This window comes from Crocuta crocuta, unplaced genomic scaffold, assembly GCF_008692635.1.
Source record: "Crocuta crocuta isolate KB4526 unplaced genomic scaffold, BGI_CrCroc_1.0 scaffold113, whole genome shotgun sequence".
NCBI classification, from domain to species: domain Eukaryota; kingdom Metazoa; phylum Chordata; class Mammalia; order Carnivora; family Hyaenidae; genus Crocuta; species Crocuta crocuta.
In genome coordinates this window covers 4528241-4551095 of record NW_027530368.1, presented here as the reverse complement: position 1 = coordinate 4551095, position 22855 = coordinate 4528241, and the positions used below count along the sequence as shown (strand labels likewise).

Below are 22855 nucleotides of genomic sequence, written 5' to 3'. Positions count from 1 at the left end.
CTGGGTGGCTCACTCGGTTAAGTGTTCAACTTTGGCTCAAGTCATGATCTCACGATCTGTGGGTTCAAGCCCTGTGCCAGGCTCTGTGCTGACAGCTCAGGACCTAGAGCCTATTTGGGATTCTGTGTCTTCCTCTCTGCCCCTTCCCTGCTCGTGCTCAGTCTCTCTGTCTCTCAAAAATAAACACTGAAAAAAAAAAAAAGAAATGCAGATCTCTGGGCCTCTCCAAGACCTCTTGCATCAGCATATCTTGGGGAAGGATCTAGGAATCAGCAAACTTCAACTGAAGTTGAAGCCTGGATGGATAAAACATACTGTGGTGTCCTTCCCCACTCTAAGAGTCCATGATTCAACTTCTAATGCTGTTTATTAACTGGGACTAAAGCCCTTGTGCATTTTAGCTAACCTTTTGGGCCTCTGTTTCATCATCTTTAAAACAGAAGTTAAGCTACAGTGTCTCCTAGCTCTCGAGTCCCATGCCTTTCTTTTCTTTTTAAAATGTTGTATTTAATTAAAATTTAAGATTTTAGGGGCTCCTGAGTGGTTCAGTTGGTTAAGTGTCTTGACTTCGGCTCAGGTCATGATTTCACAGTTTGTGAGTTTGAGCCCCGCATCAGGCTCAAACTGCTTCGGATTCTGTGTTTCCCTCTCTCTGTTCCTCCCTTGCTCACACTCTGTCTCTTTCTCGCTCTTTCTCAAAAATAAATAAAGACTAAAAAATATTTTAGGTTTTTTGGGGCGCCTGGGTGGCTTAGTCGGTTAAGCGTCCGACTTTCGCTTGGGTCATGATCTCGCGGTTTGTGGGTTTGAGCCCCGCGTCGGGCTCTGTGCTGACTGCCAGCTCAGAGCCTGGAGCCTCTTTCAGAGTCTGTATCTCCCTCTCTCTCTGACCCTCCCCTGCTCATGCTGTCTCTCTCTGTCTCTCCTAGAAATAAAAATATTAAAAAAAAAAAAAAGAATGGACTTGGCTCCAAAGGCACTGGTAATAGTCCATTTAAAAAAAAAAATTTTAGGTTTTAAAAATTGAGATAAAAACTGACATATAATTGTATTAGCCTTAGGTATACAATATAATGATTTGACATATGTATCTTGTGAGATGATTATCACAATAAGTTCAGTTAATCACTGTCTATCACCTTTCACAGTTGCAAATTTTTCTTGTGATGAGAGCTTTTAAGATTTACTCTTTTGGCAAATTTCAAATACACACGACAGAGTGCTAACTATAGTCACCGTGTGGTACATGACATCCCTAGGACTGTGCCTCTGTTTTCCACCTTGTCTCTCTTAGTTTGAAGCTTCGTGTGTAGCTGGGTACAAGTGAGCATGTTTGAAAAACAGTTTGTTGCAACGACATGAAATATAGTAAGTGCTCAATAAATTTTTGTTGATTGATAGCTTAGTTTAGGGTTAGTCAAAGGAGACCATTCAAAGCAGGAGAAAAGCCACATATTAAAAGCCCAGAGCTTCCCAAACCTTGGCTCACTTCAAACTTAACATGAAAGCTGTTATTTAAGTTGTGCTTCTGAAGTGGGCTGGAGGGAGGGGCCGTGACTTGCCATCACAAGACTGCTGCGTGCCGGTTGCCTGAAAGAGGTTTTCCCTGTGTGGCTTTATCAAAGGCCGCAGGCCAGCAGCTAGACACACAGAGCTGTTCCTGTGTGGGCACAGAGACTCCTTGTCAGGCTGCCCCTCGGAGGAGCCATGGGCTCCTTTCCATCCCCTCTGGAGGGAGGAAGATGAAGGAGGAGAAAGGGGCCTGTGGCATTTTCCAGGTCCCAACAGCAGCAGGTAAGAAAAGCGATATTCATGATCACACTTAGGGATGTGGAAGCGGGTGGCTTCGGCTGCAGTGTCTCCATCTACTTTGTATTGAAGACAACACTTAGAAAAGAAGAGAGCTGCATTTTTGAGTCAAGGTCATTGTATGTCGCTGGGAATCTGAGGGAGGCTCCAGTCTGTGGGGACTTACATGACCCTGTCAGCTAAAGGCAACTGTTCAGCTGGCCAGATTGCCTGGTTGGGGAAGTGGGCTCTCTTATCAATCTTTCCTCCATTACCGGAGAATCTGTTTTTAAGAACATCTGGGTGAGCTGTTTCTGCTGATGGCTGTCCCCATGCTTATGGCCTTGGTGAGGACCCCAGTGTAGTGACTCAGTGATTCTCATCCTTGATGTCAGGTTGTGGCCTCACATAAGCCAGGCTCAAGAGTCCTCAGGAGCCCCTCACACCTGGGCCTCTTCTTTGTTCTTCCCTGAGTCCCCTTCCTGTAGAGATAAACTTCTAAGATTCACCAAAGAGGTGAGGACTGGATGACACCCCACATCTTTTCCAAACATATTTCCCCAGGGAAGAGGATTTGCATTAACTAAGCACCCACTATGTGTGAGGCACCCCTTATGTGTTTTACACTAATGCTCTCCAAAGTGGGGTGTGAGATTCCTAAGGATGATGCATTGGGAAGCAGGAAGAACATACTAGAACTTCTATTTATATTGATTTTCTAATCTAAAAAATAAGAAAGAAATTAAGAACACTTGTATTTAACGAAAACTAGCACCTTTATCCCTGGCACACGAGACATCTTGAGGGTAGGATGGGGGTTACAAGCACTCAGAAGGCTGACAGTGGCATCTTCAGGTTTTCATTTGTTCATTTTTAGCATATTGAGACAAACTACAATGCACACCAATGTATTTAGGGATTTAACAATAATCCTCACAAGTGGCACACTTGGAGGTGAACCATGTTGACCTAACCCCTACTGATCTTCAGGGGATAAGACAGGTGTGTAAAGGGAGTAATCAGTTTCATGTTGGTACAGGCTCCCTTAGAGGGCTGATGTGAAGAATGGAGAGAAGACCCAAGGTGGGTGGTGAGACTAGTTTTGCCTGAGACAGTCAGGGTTTCACAGAGAGGAAATGTTCCAGATGGCTCTAAAACATGTTCTTAGTTCTGGACTTCAAGATGTATTACAAAGCTGTAATCATCAAGACAGTATGGTACTGGCACAAAAACAGACACTCAGATCAGTGGAACAGAATAGAGAGCCCAGAAATGGACCCATAGACATATGGCCAACTAATCTTTGACAAAGCAGGAAAGAATATCCAATGGAATAAAGACAGTCTCCATAGCAAATGGTGCTGGGAGAACTGGACAGAGACATGCAGAAAAATGAACCTTTCTTATACCATACACAAAAATAAACTCAAAATGGATGAAAGACCTAAATGTAAGACAGCAAGCCATCAAAGTCGTTGAGGAGAAAGCAGGCAAAAACCTCTTTGACCTTGGCTGCAGCAACTTCTTATTTGACATGTCTCCAGAGACAAGGGAAACAAAAGCAAACATGAACTATTGGGACCTCATCAAAGTAAAAAACTTTTGCACAGTGAGGGAAATAATTAGCAAAACTAAAAGGCAACTGACAGAATGGAAGAAGATATTTGCAAACGACATATCAGATAAAGGATTAATATCCAAAATCTGTAAAGAACTTACCAAACCCAACACCCAAAAAGCAAATAATCCAGTAAAGAAATGGGCAAAAGACATGAACAGACACTTCTCCAAAGAAGACCTCCAGATGGCCAACTGACACGTGAAAAAATGCTCAACATCACTCATCATCAGGGAAATACAAATAAAAACCACAATGAGATACCACCTCATACCTGTCAGAATGGCTAACATTAACAACTCAGGCAACAATAGATGTTGGTGAGGATGTGGAGAAAGAGGTCTCTTTTGCACAGCTGGTGGGAATGCAAACTTGTGCAGCCACTCTGNTGGAACTAGAGTGTATTATGCTAAGCGAAATTAGTCAGACAAAGACAAATATCATATGACTTCACTCATATAAGGACTTTAAGACACATAACATATGAAAATAAGGAAAGGGAAGCAAAAATAATATCAAAACAGGGAGGGGGCCAAAACATAAGAGACTCTTAAATATAGAGAACAAACAGAGGATTACTGGAGGGGTTGCAGGAGGGGGAATGGGCTAAGGAATCTACTCTTGAAATCATTGTTGTATTATATGCTAACTAACTTGGATGTAAATAAAAAATAATAATAAAAAAATAAAATAAAAACAAAAAAACCACACTATGTTCTTAGTTGTTAAATTTGGCTGCCCATCAGAATCATCCAGGGAGGTTAAAAGAAAAAAAAAAAGGCTGATTCCTGGACTCCTCCCCAGACCTGTCAAGTCAGTGTCTCAGTGGGGAGAATACAGTCTACCGGTGTTTGTCTCAATGGCTTTCCTATAGCCAGATAGAGACCCCAGAAATGCTGGTGGGACAGGGCTGGGTGCTGGGCTCAGCCCCAGGGGCCTCCGATTCCATGTAGGTACAAGCTGCCTTCTGCAATCCTCTTCCATGGGGCTGGGTTTGGGGCCTTCTGAATGGAAGGCCAGGGTCCTGCCTGCTACTGTGAGCACCTATCTGGGTTCGGAGACCAAGGTCCCAATAGACAGGGCAGGAGCCTCTTAGTGACACGATCTATGCCACACGGGCTCATTTACTGCCATCTACCCTTGGACTGTGCTTACAGAAAAGATTTCTTTGTCAAAACACACAACAGTGAGACTGGTTTGGCCCCAGGCTTCTGTGTCATAACTCTTTTTTATTGGAGCAAAAAGTAGCACATTATTGTTCTGCTCCACGTTTTCTCATGGATCAAGAAAGCAACAAGCACTTTGTGCTAAGAGAAAAGCCTGCTTTGTTGTCTGAGGACAGGGAGGTGAGAGAGACGAGGAGGCCTTTCACAGGCCATAAAAGAGACACACCACACAAAACAGGCTTGAGGCGCATGGGCGGAGGGCTTGGGAATGGGTGGGAAGAAATCATTTGCACCTATTCACTGGCTCATCACGGTTTCACACATTTCACTAGTAAAAGTGACCTGGGCACGCCTGTGTCAAGGTTCTCTGGCAGAGCCTTGCCACTAGGAGGGTCATTCTGGGACAGCTTTATGCAATGATGACACTTCTGAGAAATGGAGTGAGTTGATCAAGTTGTTGAGGGCACTTCAGTGTTTTACGAAACCTTGGTGCTAATGATATGACAATTAGTAGTGTGCTTTCCATGTGTCATCTCTTCCCCATGACCATCTAGGGGACAAGGTGGCTGTTGTTATCCTCAGTTACAGAGAGGCAACCAAGGCTCAGAGAGCTTAAGTTCCCTTTCTTCAGCTCACACAGCAGAGTCAAGTTCAATTCCTGAGGTGTGTGTTTTACGTTACTGCAGTCATGTCAGAACCATTCAGTAATGTATTTCCCTGTTATTTGCTTCACAAATTTGAATTTTTACACATTGGGTTTTCTTCAAGAGAGCACGAAGTCGATTCAGCTGGTTAATTAGCACAGTCTACTAAGATGTGTACACGACTTTGAGAAGCATTCCTCATTAGCATAATTAAAATTTTCAACAGCACAGAAATGAATAAACAAATAAAAATTCCCCTCTACCTCTGTCTCTTCTTTCTCTACTTCCAGATAAATGCTCTTTCTAGAACAGCGATTCTTAAATTTTAGTGAGGACCATCACCTGGAAGGCATGTAAAGCAGACTGCTGGACCTTACTGGTAGAGGTTCTGATTCAGCTGGTCTGGGGCAAGATCTGAGAATGTGTGTTCCTAATAGCCTTCCTAATGATGCTGATGCTGCTGGTACACGGACCTCACTTTAAGAATCGCTGTGTGATAGTGCTTTTATTTTTCCTCTGTATCTCACTATAGCTCTGCATGTTTATAAACACAGATTATTAAAAATGGACCCATGCTTTACTTAGAATTTTGAAATGTGTTTGTTTTCATTTAATAAAATATCCCAGACATCATTCCAATTCTGTAGATTAAGATCTACATCATTCTTTTGAATGGCTGCATAGAATTCCATTGTATGTCCATACCATTATTTATCTAACTAGTCTCTATTACTGAATGTTTAGATTGTTCCCATTTTTCCCTACTGTAAACAATACTACAGATCTTTTCATATATCTTTACACTTTTGTGCTAACAGTTATGAAGGATAAATTCACAAAAGTGGAATAGATGGTTGACAGAGATTACATGCCTTCAGATGATGTACAGCTGTCAGGTTTTTCCCTCCTCCCATAAAGTTTGTTCCACATTATATTCCTACCAATAGAATTTGAAGAATCTTTCATCAATGTCAAACGTTAAGAATAATTTTTATCTTTGCTTATCGATAGGTGAAAAATGCTATATTGTTTTAATTTGCATGTCAGTACAAGTAAAGTTGGGCATATGTTATTGGCCAGTCATATTTCTTTTTCTGTAACATTGCCTGCTTATATTCTTTGCCTAGTTTCCAGGGAAAGGGAATTCAGAATGGCAGAAAAAATGTATGGCAATTTCTTCACTGTGTTGGGCATAGCTTGGGCTCCTGACACCTTGCTGAAGCATTTTGAAGGTGCCACAGAAGAGAAACAGGAAACAAACAACTCAGCATCAAAAAACCTCACCAAATAACCCGATTGAAAAATGGGTAGAGGATCTGAATAGACATTTTGCCAAAGAAGACATACAGATGGCAAATGGACACATGAAAAGATGCTCGACGTCACTCATCATTAGAGAAATGCACATCAAAACCACAGCGAGATATCATCTTACACCTGTCAGAACAGAATAGCTAGAATCAAAAAGATAAATAACAAGTATTGGCGAGGATGTGGAGAAGAAGGAACTCTTCTTCATTGCTGGTGGGAATACAAACTAGTACAGTCATTGTGGAATACAGAATGGAGGTTCCTCAAAAAATTAAAAACAGAACTACATGATCCAGTAATTCTACTACTGGATATTTACCTAAAAAAACCAAAAACACTAATTCGAAAAGATATATGCACCCCTAGGTATGGAAGCAACTCATGTCCATACACAGATGAATGGATAAAGAAGATGTGGTACACACACACACACATACACACACACACACACAGGAATATGACTTAGTTATGAAAAGAATGAGATCTTGCCATTTGTGACAACATGGATGGAGCTAGAGTGTATTATGCTAAGTGAAATAAGGCAGACAAGGACAACTACCATACGATGNCACACACACACACACACAGAGGAATATGACTTAGTTATGAAAAGAATGAGATCTTGCCATTTGTGACAACATGGATGGAGCTAGAGTGTATTATGCTAAGTGAAACAAGGCAGACAAGGACAACTACCATATGATTTCACTCATATGTGGGATTTAAGAAACAAAACAAACAAACAAAAAACAGATTCTTAAATAAGGAGAATGGGTATTTGCCAGAGGGGGGTGAGTGGGGGAGGGAATGAGTGAAATAGATAAAGGGGATTAAGAGGTACAAAATTCCAGTTACGTAATAAATACGTCATAGAGATGAAAAGTACAGCATAGGGAATACAGTCAATAATATTGTAATACTGTTGGTTGGTGACACATGGTGACTACACTTACTGTGGTAAGCCCTAAGTAATATACAGAACTGTTGAATCATGTTGTACACCTGAAACTAACATAATATTGTATAGTAATTGTACTTCAATAAAAAATTAAATTAAATTTAAAAAAAAGAGAGAGAAACAGGAAATAAGCCACAGAGATGAGCAAAACAATGCTTGCAGTAGTAAGTCTGGAAAAGCAAAACAAATAAAGCTTGTTTAGGCCAGAGAACAGAAGCCTAAAATGGGCAGTGGAAAGGAGAAAAACCTTAAATTTCTGAGTGGGGAGTTTTTCAAGAAGGGTGGCTGATGTGTACTTTCTGCCAGCGCATAGACCAATTTGAATTGCCATAGGTGGACTTTATTCAGTTTAAGGAAGTTCTTTCTCATGATAAGTACCAGTTCTAGTCTACATTTCTATTCTTGGAGACATTTCAACTCAACTGGAGGCAACTTTGCTGCTGTTCTCCTACACTTCAAATCACGGAGCATGATCTTCTAGGTACCTCTGTGTTCTTCTTCTTCTTCTTCTTTTTTTTTTTTACAGCTAGAAAAATTTAAAATACAGTGGTCAGGTCAATCTGGTTTCATTTAATTAAAAGCTTGGGGGCTCTTTCTACTGTAGTGTTTGGAACTGTTCCTCTGTCCTCTCCAGCCACATATGGCCTCAGTACTTTTTAGGGCTCATTTATGGAGCTATGTCCTCTGCCTGGATGTTGACTCTGGCACCAGAGTTAATATGACAGCAGCCCAGCCCAGCAGCTGAGAGGTCCGCTCTCTCCATAGGACCTGAGCAAATGTTCTGCATTCAGCAGCGAGTTTCTACTGATGGCGTAAAACCCAAGTATCGGCCCTCCTTGTATGTGTTCTCTCTCTGCTTCATTGCAGCAGTCTTGACTCTGATCTCACTACTGGCCTCTATATCCTGTTCCTCAGAAAGTGTCCTCTTGTACCCAAAGCATGAGTGAACAATGCAGTAAGAGAAAGGTACCGTTGACTTCCTCTCTCCTATGAACAGAATTAGAGTCCAACGAAGGGAAGTCTGGTGACTCAGTTGGTTGAACCTCTGACTTTGGCTCAGGTCGTGATCTCACAGTTCATGGGTTCGAGCCCCATGTCAGGCTCTGTGCTGATAGCTCAGAGCCTGGAGCCTGCTTCAGATTCTATGTCTCTCTTTTTCTCTGCCCCTCTCCAGCTTGATCTTTGTCTCTCAAAAAATAAATAAAAACAAAACGAACAAACAAAAAGAATTAGAGTCCAAGGTAGAAAGCCAAGGCATTGTCAACTCCTTCCAACTCCTCACCTCCATATTCCCCTAGTGGCTAGATCTTAACCAAATCTCTAAGATCTATGATCCACGTTTTCATCTTTATTATCCCTGGTTTAGTCTACATCCTTTCTTCCTTTCCTGAATGAATGCATTGGTCTCCTGGCTTTCTTCAGTTACATTCCCTTCCTATCCATTTAATTATATAATCATTCAAAAAAAAAATTATATAATCATTCATTCATTCATTCATTCATGCATGCATGCATTGCTGCATTCATTCGATGTTTGGTGAGAATTGGCTTGTTTCTGTGCCAAACATATTCAAGAAATGCCACAAGACTGTGAGTTATTAATTACAAAGAAGACATCTGGGCAATCTGCCCTCTTGGTTCAAAGGAGTTGGGGGACTTTCCGGGGTGGGGTCCCAGAGGCAGATGAACTTGAGGTGGGTCTTGAAGTATGTGTAGGTAATGTGGAAAATTCCATGAGTCATCCACCTACCAGTTATTCCCCATTCTTTCTGGCTGCAGTGGTGTTAATTGTTCACCTTATGTTCAGGGAGGCTGCTTCTGACTTCATTTAGGTTACTTTTAGTTGGGTCTCCAGTTACCAGGAACTCAAAGTATTATGCAGGTGGGATGTAGCCTAGTGCAGGTGGGATGGCTATTTCCTGGCTTGCAGTAATGGGGTCACAGTAGGTGTCATTTGTTTTTCTGATTTCCCTAAGGTCAAGCCTGCAGACTACAGGGTATATTGTTGAGTACTGAAGCAGCCTGTCCTGAGGGAGAAGACGAAGATCAGGAGCTGGCCCGTGGGTCAGGGAGCCTCTCTTTCAGTGTCCAGCGCATCCAGAAATCATGAGCACCCAAGCTGGGAAGGCATCTTGGCCGTTATTTAGGCCAGAGGTCAGGCAGGTGATGTGAATGAATGACACCAACTCATGTTTGCATATTAAACATGTATGATAGTCTTTGTTTCATGAAGAAAGGTGCTCTCTATAATTTTTCCTGATGCAGATGGACCTCTTGGTTGATCGTTCATTTTCTTATGGGAATGGAAAAAGAAAAAAAACAAACAGTTCTCTAATGAAAAATAAGCCATCTAATACTCAGCCTCCAGGCTGTGTATCAGGAACGTAGTGACCTGGAAAGGGGATGACTATAGGTAGCACCAAGTAGCTGTTGCCAAATGGAATCCTGGAGCAGGATGATAGGCCTTTTGATTTCTCAAGAGAAGCCTGAAATATTATTTAAAAAAATATATGTATACATAAATATATGTATATATATATGAACATGTTTAATGTTTACTTATTTTTGAGAGAAAGAGAGAGAGAAAGGGACAGAGCCTGAATAGGAAAGGGGCAGAGAGAGAGGGAGACACAGAATCTGAAGCAGGCTCCAGGCTCTGAGCTGTCAGAAAAGACCCCGCCCGACCGCGGGGCTCGAACCATGAACCACGAGATCATGACCTGGGCTGAAGTCCAATGCTTAACTGACTGAGCCACCCAGGTGCCCTGAAAAAAATTTTTAATGTTTATTTATTTTTTGAAGGAGAGAGAGAAGGATCATGAGCAGGGGAGGGACAGAGAGAGAGGGAGACACAGAATCTGAAACAGGCTCCACGTTCTGAGCTGTCAGCACAGAGCCTGATGTGGGGGCTTGAACACATAAGCGGTGAGATCATGACCTGAGTTGAAGTCGGATGCTTAACTGACTGAGCCACCCAGGTGGCCCCGATTAAAAATATTTAAAAAATATATCCCTTTGTGTCCTGAGTGTGTGCATTATAGGGACACATATCTGGAAGCAAAGCCTAGAGACGGAGACATTTGGGGTTAGGAGTGCAGAACAGAGGGTAAAGATGTAGAGAGACGGAGCCAGGAGCGTGGGCTTCTGAAGGAAAGAAGCTGAATCCTGGTCTAAGTGTGAAACAGGAAAATGAGATAAAAAAGCACACGATAGAAATGCAGGGAAGCACAAAGAAGAAAATGAAAATCACAGTCCTGCTATGCAGAAATTAGGAAAGTGAAATTAAGAAAACAATCCCATTCACGATTGCACCAAAACTAATAAAATACCTAGGAATAAACTGCAGAAAAATCACTAATTTTTAATATTTTTCCTTACAGTCTTTTCTGTTTCTCCTACAGTCTTCTTTCCTGATGTTAGATTATGGTAATTCCCCCCTTATCATTACAATCTCTCTGCAAGCTTACTTTTGAATGGCACTATCTCAGTCCGGGGGGCGGGGGGCAGGGCAATGGCTCATAGAGCCTTACATATTCAAATTCTGTCAGAATAAAACTCCTTCCTGAGTCCTGGCTGGTTGCTCTGTTCACTGACTGAAATGTCACCTGTCACGCTACAGTGGTAGGATGCCTGCATCCCATCCTGGGGCAGGGGCTGGAGTGTAGGAAAGGATACAAACTGGCAGAGAGAGCAATCTAGGGAGGGAGAGGAGCAAGGCTAAGTCAGTCATTGTGGATCTTTAAGTGGAATTAAAGTCAAACTGAAACCATGCCCGGAGTGTGAATCCTTTTAGGAAAGTTTAATTTAATAAACTGCATGGGTGTAAACCACACATGCTCCCGGGCTCCTTAGGGGGTCTAGGAGTTGGTAGGAAGCTTCTACATTTGCATCCTGCTAACGTTACTCGTTACTCTCCGATGGCAGAGCTAGGAGCAGAAGAAAGACTACAGGCAAATCCATGTCCGTTCCTGGAAGGATGACTTCAAGTGCTGGCTGAGTAGCAATTTCTTTTCTTTTCTTTACTTTTTTTTTTTTAAAATAGTTTATTGTCAAGTGGGCTTCCATATAACACCCAGTGCTCATCCCCACAAGTGCCCTCCTCCATGCCCATCTCCCCCCTCCCCCTCCCCCCCCAATCAATCCTCTACCATGAGAGACTCTTGAATGTTGAGAACAAAGTCGCAATTTCTAACAGTCGTTGCTGCGAGTCCTCTTTCAGGCAGGTGCCCCTGGGGCGGGCTGGAGAGGGGTGAGTGAGGAGGGCCTTCCAGAGTCCCTCAGGAATGAGGTTGTACGTGGCCTCTGAGTCTCATCTTTGTGTCTGTCACCTCTCACTGCCCTCTGGTTTAGGGGTGGGGGGCCTCTGGCAGACACACTATACCTGCTTTGTGACTACGTGCATCTCCCTGAGGGTGTGTTCCCTGTGCCTTGTGCAATGGCTGCTGAGTGGCAGGGCACAGGTCTGAGTACATTTCCCAGGCAGCTGGCATGATGAAACCTGGCTGGCCCAGCTCCCCTGTGAGCACTTGGCTCCCCTCGCCTCTACTGTGTTCCCTGAACAGACACTTGACATGGTAGTGGGAACTGGCTTCAAAGAGCGTTCACAACACACCTGTGTTGAGTGAGATTCTGCTTTGTGTGTATGTACACGATTCAGGGATCAATGAGGGTGAAACCAACAAAACAAACAGATGTGTAATGCAGATTGTTTGTATTGCTAATAATAATTAATACAATAGCTATTTATTGAGCATTTGCTATGTGCCAGTGGTTGGGAGAGCTTTTATGCATTAGCTTATATATTTAAGCCTCACAAAAACCTCCCTGAGTTAGGTACAATTAGTACTTTCTCTCTCTCTGTTGTTTGGACACCAAGTCATATTTGCTTTGAATTTGAAATGAATAGCTTTCTGAGCTCTGGAATTATTCTAATTCACTAGGAGAAAAGGAAGATTTTCCCGAGCAAGACAAGCAGCCCAGTACTGGCAGATTTGAGGGTTTGCAGAAGTCATACTGTGGTCCACTTAACACACACATAAAACCAGCCAAAAATTTTTTTGCACATAATTGACTTAGATGATGTCACTTTTCTGAGTGCAAAATTTGGAAGACAGATTGTACTTGGCTAGAAGCTTTGTCTAAAATGTACACAGATAATCAATGGCAGTGTGGCTGTTGATTCTAAGAACAGCAGAGAAGAAAACCTGATTCAGAATGGAATAACTGCTAAAGCTTTGAGGTCATTACAGTTTGCAAACCCAGGAAAGCAAACTGAATTTGCTCCAGAAACTGGAGAATGAGAAGAAAAAGAAGGTTCGCAAAAAAAGGCAACCGCTGGTTTTGACCGGTGAGTGATACCAGTGAAAAGTGAGGTCTGTGATAGCCTGGGTCTCCTGATTTTCAGTGCAATGGCCTCTCTGACTGCCTCGATGAAGACTATTTAGGATGTTTCTATGCTTGTCCTGCCTGTGATTTCACCAAATGTGGAGCTGAATGCCAATGGGACCGCCAGTAGCTGTATGAGCAAGGTGAAATAGAAGGAGGAGAAATCATTCATAGTAAACATACTGGATAATTTGTGGTAACAAATTATGGAATCTTTAAAGGTCCTTTCTCTATTTTTAAAACTCTGTCATTCTAAGATACACTTTTTTAAAATTATTTTTTAGTGTTTTATTTATTTTTAAGAGAGAGACAGAGTGCAAGCAGGGGTAGGGGCAGAGAGTGAAGGAGACACAGAATCCAAAGTGGGCTACAGGCTCTGAGCTGTCAGCAGAGAGCCCAATGTGGGGCTCGAACCCACGAACCGTGAGATCATGAACTGAGCCAAAGTCCGACACTTAACAGTCTGAGCCACCTAGGCGCTCCCTAAGATACATTTTAAAGTTGATTGTCAAATGATACAAATTTGAAAACCACCTCAACACGCACTCAGTATGTGCTAATGTTGCATTTAGGGTGCTTTAAGATTATTTGATGTAAATTTAAATGGGCTATTACTCAGCAGTCAGCTTTAAGTCTGTCTGGGTCAATGACAACAAGGAGTTAAAGGCTGTCCTCAATTACCACAGTTCAAATTTCAGTTACCATGGTATATACTGTGAGTGGTCACGTGAACTACAAAGATCTCTGCTAGCTTTAGTCCACAAGTCATTATGGAAGAGATGTGCTTCATGATCAGTGACCAATCACAGTACGTCTTTCAAATTCTGCTAGTGATTGGTTACTGTACATCTGCCATTCAGTTTACTCATAGATGGCAAAGCATGCATTGTGTTGTATCCCTGGCACCCATGTGACATTTTAGAAAAGTGGATCATCAAAAGAACTGGCCAACAAAGGTGGAAGTGCAGTAAAGAAATGAAAAATGATAATGTGAGACATGAGATTTGAATGTAAATGGAGTTGTAGAAAAAAAATCACTGATTTTCTTTCTAAAAATTTTTTATTTACTTTTGAGAGAGAGAGAGAGAGAGAGAGAGACAGCGTAAGCTGGCTGTCAGCACAGAGCCTGATGCAGGGCACAAACCCATGAACTGTGAAATCATGACCTGAGCTGAAGTCAGACCCTTAACCAACTGAGCCAGCCACCCAGGTGCCCCTGATTTTCAAAGACAGTAATAGCTAATTTCAGTGTCAAGGGTAAATTTCTTGACCAGTTTGGCCTGTATTTGTTCTTTATGCCTATTTAGGAGGCTAGCCTCTTAGCCGAACATGCAAAACATTAATAGAGAAAAGTATATCTAATTCAGAGTACTATGTAATAAAAGCTGAGTTTTGGGAAAATTAAAAAAAAAGACAGGACACCCAGAACCAATGAAGAAAAAAGCAGACAAAATCGACTACATATATAACATTTTTTAAAACATGGCAGAAGATACCATGACATATTTTGGGATAGACAACACATATTTAGGGAAAGTATAAGACAAATGACAGAAAAATAGTTAATATCACACAAAAAGATTCTACAAGTTATAAGGAAAAAACCCCCAAGCCAATTAAAAGTGAAGAAAAATTTGAATAATAATTCAGAGAAGAGGAAATCCAAATGACCAATAATCATATGACAAGATGCTTGATCTTATTAGGAAAATGCAAATTAAAACATCATTGGTATACTTTTTCTTATATCACACCAATAAAAGTGAAAAAAGTTTTTATATATGAGGTTGATAAAAATGCAGAAAATAAGCACTCTCCCTATGACAGAAGTGTGGATTATTATAATTTTTGTGGAAACTATCCTGTCAGTATCTATTAAATAATTATATTAAAATAAAATAAACACCATGGTAGACAATGTTAGTTTGCCTACTCAATATCCACAGCTTTTTTTCTTCCTTTCCAATAGAATCCTAATTTTGTTTATGTAAGCAAGATGATAACTTGTAATTGATTTCAACCATCATGAGAATACTGTCCTTTTCCTGTTACTCAATTTCCCAGTCTAGCAGTGGTCATATAACCCAATTCTGATCAAGAAAATGTAAAGGAAAGACTGCTGACAGATCTCTGGGAAGGCCTTTGCTATGCTTTGCTGATATAAGGTACAAATGTGGGCATTGCTACCTTTCCCCCTTTACCTTGAATACAAATAGGATTGATACCTGGAGTTGTGGCAGCCATTTTGTAACCACAAGGAGGCAAGTTTGAGGACAAAATGCTAACACGCTGATAGCAGAACAGAAAAACATATAAGAGCTTGGGTTCTCCAACCAATACTCATTACTACTTACCTCCAGGCCTTTGTTATGTGAGAAAAACAAATCCTTGTTTGTTTAAGCCTCTGTTAGTTGGTTTCCATTACTGATCACCGAATATACCTCTAATTGGACACATTCATTCCTTTTGACTCAGCCATTAGATATGTGATTTCATCCTAGAGAAATGAAAGTACCAGTATGTGGAGATTTATGTAGAATTTTTGTATAACATTGTTTTTAGAAGCAAAGAACTGAAAACAAGTGGAATGTCTATTAATAGCTAGATGGCTAAATAAAATGGCAGTATATCCATATAATAAATTGCTATACAGCCATTAGAAAAAAATGATTTAAAAGGGTGTTTATATTGAACTTGAAGGGTGTTAATGATGAGTTATTATATAAAAACAGCGAATTGAATGGTTAGCATTTATAGTACAATCTATTACTTATAAAAAAGATCTTTCTAAATGTGTATAAATGTATATGTCTACACAATCATAGGAAAAAGGGATTAAAAAACGTCTGCAAGAATTAGAGGAGGAACACATTTGAATGAAAACAAGGCGGCAGAAGAAAATAATCTGCCTTAAAGATTATCAAACTTTATTTTTATTCGACTATGAAGAGAAGCATCTAATGTGACATAAATGTACACGGCATTGGCAATTATGTTTTAAATATGAAGTTGAATAGAAGAAAAATTTACACACACAAAACGCATTTTATAATTCCTTAAAATTTTTTTTAGTTTATTTTGAAAGAGAGAGAGAGAGAGAGAGAGAGAGAACTGGGGAAGGGCAGAGAGAGAGGAAGAGGGAGAGAATCCCATGCAGGCTCCACGCTGTCAGTACAGAGCCCAATGCGGGACTTGATCCCACAAACCGTGAGATCATGACCTGAGCTGAAACCAAGAGTCAGGTGCTCAACTGACTGAACCACTCAGTTGCCACTACAGAAGTGCTCTCTTCAATTAAGTATTTTTTAAATACTTTTCAAATGATTAAAAAAATCGAGTATAATTAACATACAGTTTATATTAGTTTCGGGTATATAGTATAGTGATTCAACAGTTCTTTTTTCTTAAGCTTAAAAAAAAGTTTATTTTTGAGAGAGGCGGGGAAGGGCAGAGAGAGAGAGGGACAGAGGATCTGAAGTGGACTCTGCACTGACAGCACAGAGCCTGATGTGGGGTTCAGACCCATGAACTGCAAGATCATGATCTGAGTGGAAGTTGGATGCTTAACTGACTGAGCCATCCAGGCACCCCTCAACAATTCTATACATTACTCAGTGCTCATCATAAATGTATTACTAATCCCCTTCACCTATTTTGTGATCCTCCCACCTTCCTCCCCTCTGGTAACCATCAGTTTGTTCTCCAGAGTTAAGAGTCTGTGTTATGGTATGTCTTTTTCTTTGTTCATTTGTTTTTTTTCTTAAATTTCACATATGAGTGAAATCATTTGGTATTTGTCTTTCTCTGACTAACTTAGCATTATACTCTATAGGTCCATCCACACTGTTGCAAATGGCAAGATTTCATTCTTTCTCATGGCTGAGTAATATTCTATTGTATATATATACCACATCTTCTTTATCCATTCAGCTATTGATGAACATTTGGACCGCTTCCATAGCTTGGCTACTTAAGTAATGCTGCAGTAAACACAGGGGCACATATATCTTTTCAAATTAGTGTTTTCATATTCTTTGGGTGTATACCTAGTAGAACTACTGGATCATATAGTAGTTCTATTTTTAATATTTTGAGGAACCTCCATACTATTTTCCAGAGTGGCTGCCATCAGTTTGCATTCCCATCAACAGTGCATGAGGGTTCCTTTTTCTCTACATCCTCGCCAACATTTGTTGTTCCTTGTGTTTTTGATTTTAACCTTTCTGACAGGTGTGAGGTGGTAGCTCACTGTGGTATTGATTTGCATTTCCGTGATGATGAGTGATGTGGAGCATCTTTCCATGTGTCTGTTGGTCATCTGGATGTCTTCTTTGGAGAAATGTCTGTTCTTGTCTTCTGCCCATTTTTTAATTGTGTTTTTTTGGGGGGTGTTAAGTTGTATAAGTTGAATAGAAAAAAATTTTAATTTTTAAATGTATATTTTTGTTTTTTCATAGTTTCTTATTCCCCTTTTTTTGGTAGAACATGAATTCCAATTTTATTTTCCCCTGTGCCAAGAATTCAAAGATAGGTCTTATTTTCCTTTTAATGATATGAAGGCAGAATTTAGTTCTGAATCTTTTACCTGATACTTTTTACCTGTTTTAGAAATATGGCACTCCTAAACACAAATATAGTGTTTGCACAATTAAAATAAATAATGATAACTATCACAAGAACATTTGTAGAATTCTGGTACCCCAATGTCTTCTTAGTGTTCAGTGCCAGATTTTAAAAATTCTTCAGTCTTCTATTTACACCATCAGTGTTACTTAAGAAAGACAACTAAGTAATTTTAATTCATTTTCATGACTTATGTCAGGGGCTCATTTATGGAACTCAATTTTCACCCTCTCAAATTAGAATGAACTTCAGATTCATCACTCTCATCACTAGAACACTGGTTTTTGTGTAGGAAAATGAGCCAGGTTATTTCTTATCAAATAAGCTTCCCAAAGACATTTACAATAACGTGGATGGGCCCTAAGAGAATTATTCTAAGTGATATAGGTCAGACAGAGAAAGACAAATACTGTACGATCTTACTTCTATATGGAATCTAAACAAGCTGGACTCAAGCAACAGCAAGTACAATGGCGGCTGCGAGGAGCTGGGGGTGGGGTGGGGGAAATGGGGAGATGCTGGTCAAAGGGTACAATCAACCAAGTATAAGAGGAATGAGTTTTAGGGATCTAATGTACAACATGGTGACTACAGTTAACAATACGGTATCATATACCATATATTTGAAAGTTACTGATAGATGAGATCTTGGTACACACACAAAAATGGTCATTATGTGAGGGGAAGGAGGGATTAACTAGCTTCACTGTGGTAATCATTTTGCAATAAATGTATGTATCAAATTATCATACTGTATACCTTAACCTTACATAATGTTATATGTTAGTTATATCTTAATAAAGCTGTGGAAGGAAAAACAGGGGGAAAATCCTGTCAAATCCACCTGGGCTGTGACAAAGTTCCTGGTAAACTATTGGTCAGAACGTGTAATACATTTTTGCCTAGAAGCAGAACTCATGGTAGATAGGGAACCAGGGAGGGTCACAATGACCTTTTGACTTGTGAGATGCTTGACTGTGATAGTCAATACCAAGTCCCTTCATCTAATAACCTGGCCCTGCAGGACCCAATGGTCCCATATGACATTGCTCCTCTGCCTCAGGAGACATATCTGGGTCCATCAACATATCTGATGCTTTTGTTACACAAAAATGTTACTGCATTACTTTCTGTTTCTCAGGCATCAGGTAAATGCTTAGCTATAAAGACAGAGAGGACAGAAGTGCTTGACCTTGAGAAGCTTGTGACCCGGGGCACAGCTCGGGGAGGACCTGTCAACAAACATGGAGGCAGTAGACCTAGTAACAGAAGTATACATAACATGAAGGCTCTGTATGGGGGGTCCAGGAAGGTTTCAGAGAGAATATGAAGTGTAAGCCTTCTGTTCTGGAAGTGTGAGTGTGCTCAGACAGAGAAGCAGAAAAAAAGGCATTTCCAGCAAAGAGAACTGTGAAGGCAGAGAGGCGTGAAGAGGCCTGGCAGTCTGAGACAAGCAAACAGCTTGAGAGTCGAGGCTGCAAACGGATGGTGACCTGCAGACAGATTTTGGTGGGGCCACAGAGCGGTTTGTAAATTTGAGCCACATTTAGAAATAGAGATATTTTATGAAAAAGTCCAGATTCCCTGCTCCTCTTGAAGAAATGGGGAATCTGGCCGGTGTGCTGGATATCCACGAGGAGCTGGAGGAGAGGAGTGGCGCCCCCTTCTGAAGAGGTCTGGGCCCTTTAGTTCTTCGCAAGATCCGCCTCCCTCTCCAGACTCCTAGACTAGGGCATTCACGCTTCTACCAAGCAGTCCCACTAATTCTGATCACCAGCTTCACTCCTGGAAGCATTTGAATTTTTTGCCTCTTGTTAAACATGCTTGGAAATTAAAGGACAAGGAGGGGGAAAGATTGCAGAGGTGAACTAGCTGTGGGAAGCCATCACTAGCCTTTGGGCTGAAGGGGTGAGGGGAGGAAGTGGTGTAGATGAAGTGTGGTGAGGGCCCAGCCCTAGGTTGTTAATTACTGTGGAGCAGGGAGGGAGTAGGGATGAAACATGTCAGCTCTCCCCCAGGGCCATACCAGAAGCCATAGGGTTGAGAGGGCCCTGGGCAGGCTGTCTACAGGGGCACAGGGTATATAGTGGCTCTGGGAGGGCAAATCACCAGCACACCTTGGCACTTGGGGATAGAGCCAGGAGAGGCCCTCTCCTGAGAGTCATGTAGACTGTGGTCACTTGTGTGGAGACCCCCCTAAGGATGGTTAAGCTACAGGCTTGAATGCCAGCAGGTGGGAGGGAAGGGGTTGAGCAGGCCTGAGATGTCCCCCGCCCCCCACTACCGCCCCGCATCACCAGGATGTCCTGGGTGGCTGCAGGACCCATAGCAGGGCAAGGGGAGGACAGAGGCTCAAGTCTGGGCTAATAAACTATTCCAGAAGAGGGCTGTGGAAGGCGGAGGCTTGGAGTGCTGGTAGTCCATGGACTCTTGGGCAGGAGGTGGTAATTTGAGTGCTGGAGGTGGACTGCACCCCAGAGACTTTTCTAGCACAGGCTCTGGTCCAGCAGGGGACCCCCTGTGCCCTGGCAGTCACCCAGCCTCTGCTAGCCCTCTTTGGTGTCAGGCAGTGCTCCCAGGAGGAGGCTCTGGTGATGAAAAAGATTCTGTTGAGCAGATATCAACTTTTTGCTGCTGTGAGGCCACACTGAGCAACTTTCTACGTCCAAGGGCAGTTTCCTCACTCCTCTGGGTCCTTAACCACTTCTAAAAGTTGCAAACCGGGACCCTGACCCTCTGATTGTGGCCCCATTTGCCACTGGCTCTCTGGAAATATTCCTCATGACACATCCCCTCCTCATGCCTTCTTTTACCTTAAATTGAAGGTCAGTGGAGGATCAGGATAATACACTCGTGGCATTTAGGGTCACGCTAGATTTTTTTGATTACAAGAGTCAGGCTGAGCAAGTGGAAATTTGTAAACCTCATCTCAACAGCTCCCTGAGGCGAAATAGGCAGGAGCCAGATAGGCAGCATGGGCTCAGTAATGCGCCAGGGTAGCCCGGCCAGCCAGAAGCAGGCCTGCAACCAACCCAGGTCTCTGCCTCCAGCCTCTCTCCACCATGGGGGTCCAAACCCCATGTGCTCTGCTTCACTGGGGTTCAGGGTCTCCATTTATGAAGGCAGGAGAGTCATTGGGCTTCCTCTGTTCTGACAGGACAGGGTTTAAAGGATGCCAGCCCCTCCCAGCATATCCCTTGGGGGATGTCACATTTCCAGACCAGTGGAATCCCTTTCTGGAACATGTGGGGCAGCCCAGCCTCAGGTAGTGGAGCAGTTCCTTTGTCTCACTCTCAGCTCTACTCCCCTGACTTCCTTGGAGGGGCTCCTGGGCAGGACCTGGACTTGCCCTTGGAGGACTTGATGGCACAGGGCAACCTCTTGTCGCAGGGGACCTGTGCTGCTACACACCAGGGCCTGAAGCTTCCTCTGGACGAAATGTCCTGGGGACTCTTTGCTTTTTCTTTCTCTCTCTCCTGTTTCCCTTTCAGCGTAAATGTCATGTTTTTATTTCCAGTTGCAAAATTTGGCTCCTGAAAAGCCATTGCCCACGTGTTCATGATCTCAAGCTAGTCACGTGGAATTCCTTATAGGCTCCTATTCCCATAGGAGGTGTCTCACTTCTCTGCCATAGGTGATACCACCTAAAAGGAGGCACAAGCCCCCCTGCTTCCCCAGGGGTACCATCGGCTGGGTGGAAGGGGTACTTAACCATGGACTAGGGGGATTGCCCTGGGTGGGTACCAGGCACCCTCAGCTCCAGACACCAAACCTCTCCTGTGCCATCTGCTCCCATCTAGGGTGTGGTGTATTTAGAGAGCAGTAGAGATTGGGTTAGAATCTCCAGAAGAGATTTGAAACAGATGTCCAAGCTCCACCCCCCTCCAGATTCTACAATTTAATCGATCTGGGTGGGAGACACTAGCCTAGTGGAAAAGATATTGCTAGATCCAGGTTGTGTAACCATGAACACATCACTCTATTTTTGAAGATGAAAGGCCGTGACAGAAACTTTAGTGGCTCCCAGAGGTTGCAAATCCTGCAGAAAGCAAATGGGGAGGAGGGAGTTTCAGAAGACAGAAGAAGGGATGCGGGCGCTAGAATTCCTGGGGGCTGCTGTGCAAAGAGCTCTGAGTCGGACAGGAGGCAAGGCTAGGTCCCACCCCCCCCAAAACTGGGCTAGGCAGGAGGCAGGGCACGCAGGGGTCTGAATTTGGGCCAACAGCATCCAAAAAGACTAGGCCTGAACAGTCCAGATCATGGATTCAAGTTGTCAACTGCAGGACACCTTGATTAATGAGGAAAGGTTGGTTTGGCTTGACTCAAAGTTCATAGGTGCTTTTTCCTGGGAGGGGTCATGCCCGCAGCACCCTAGAGAGCCCAGTGCACCTGCCTAGAACCAGAGGCAGCCACCAGGCTCCGGCAGAGGCAGTCTCGGCTGGAAGGGCTTGGAAATCAGGGAGGAGGAGGACGGGGACAAGAACAAAATCCCAAGGGCTAGAAAGAGGGCCTGGAGAGGTCCCTGAAGACAGAAGAGGTACGCCAAGTACAGGTAGCAGGACTCTCCCTCTCTCTCCTCAGAGGTGGGTGAAGGCTCTATGGAGGGACAGCTCCCAGGTCAGTGCACTGGGGACAAGGAGGTGCCCAGTTCGTCTCATAAATCAGGCACATTCCAAGCCCTCCGAGGCCTGGACCACAGGCTCTACAGGCTCACCTTTGCCACCAAAGCTGAGCATCCCTTGGGATCAAGATCTCATGCTGTTCTATAACAATTTCACTCTCTGCTGCTTCTCCATGAGCTCCTCATGTGTTGCATACATGAGGTCCACACACGGGTTGGAAATGCAGGGGCTTAAACATGGGATTTCACATGCAAGTGAGGCTTGTACCAACTGGGTTGACAGTTTTACAACAGTTTCTGTTCCTTACAGGTAGATACTGGGCAGCGGGGAACGGGACGGGGGAGTGGGGGAGTGGTGGGGGTGTGGACAGGCCTGTGTTTTCCTTCGACTAGAAGATCCAAATAAATGCTGGCCTTAATGCAAGCCCCTACGTTCTGATGGCTATTAACTTTGAACACCAAAAGGGTAAACTGCATTAAGTTTCACTTCCTCTGCAAGGCCTCTATAAAGCTTTTCCTAAAAACTGTAGCCCCACACTAACTTGACCTTTGCTGAGTCCTATAGTACAGCGGTTCTCAGACTTGAGCATGTATCAGAATCACCTAGAATGTGGAGGTGGGGTGGGGCAACTCTGGAGTCTCTGAAAATCTGCATTCCTAAGAAACCCAAGAAGGTCCCAGGTGATGCCAACACTGCTGGCCNCAGCTAGATCTCAATTCCTTTGGAGCAGGGGTTGTGTA

General features: G+C 42.8%; 1 pseudogene; it reads left to right on the top strand.

Moving 5' to 3' along the window:
* The first annotated feature begins 1742 nt into the window (after positions 1–1742).
* On the top strand, positions 1743–13060 carry LOC144233516 (ARL14 effector protein pseudogene; annotated as a pseudogene).
* The last annotated feature ends 9795 nt before the right edge of the window (positions 13061–22855 follow it).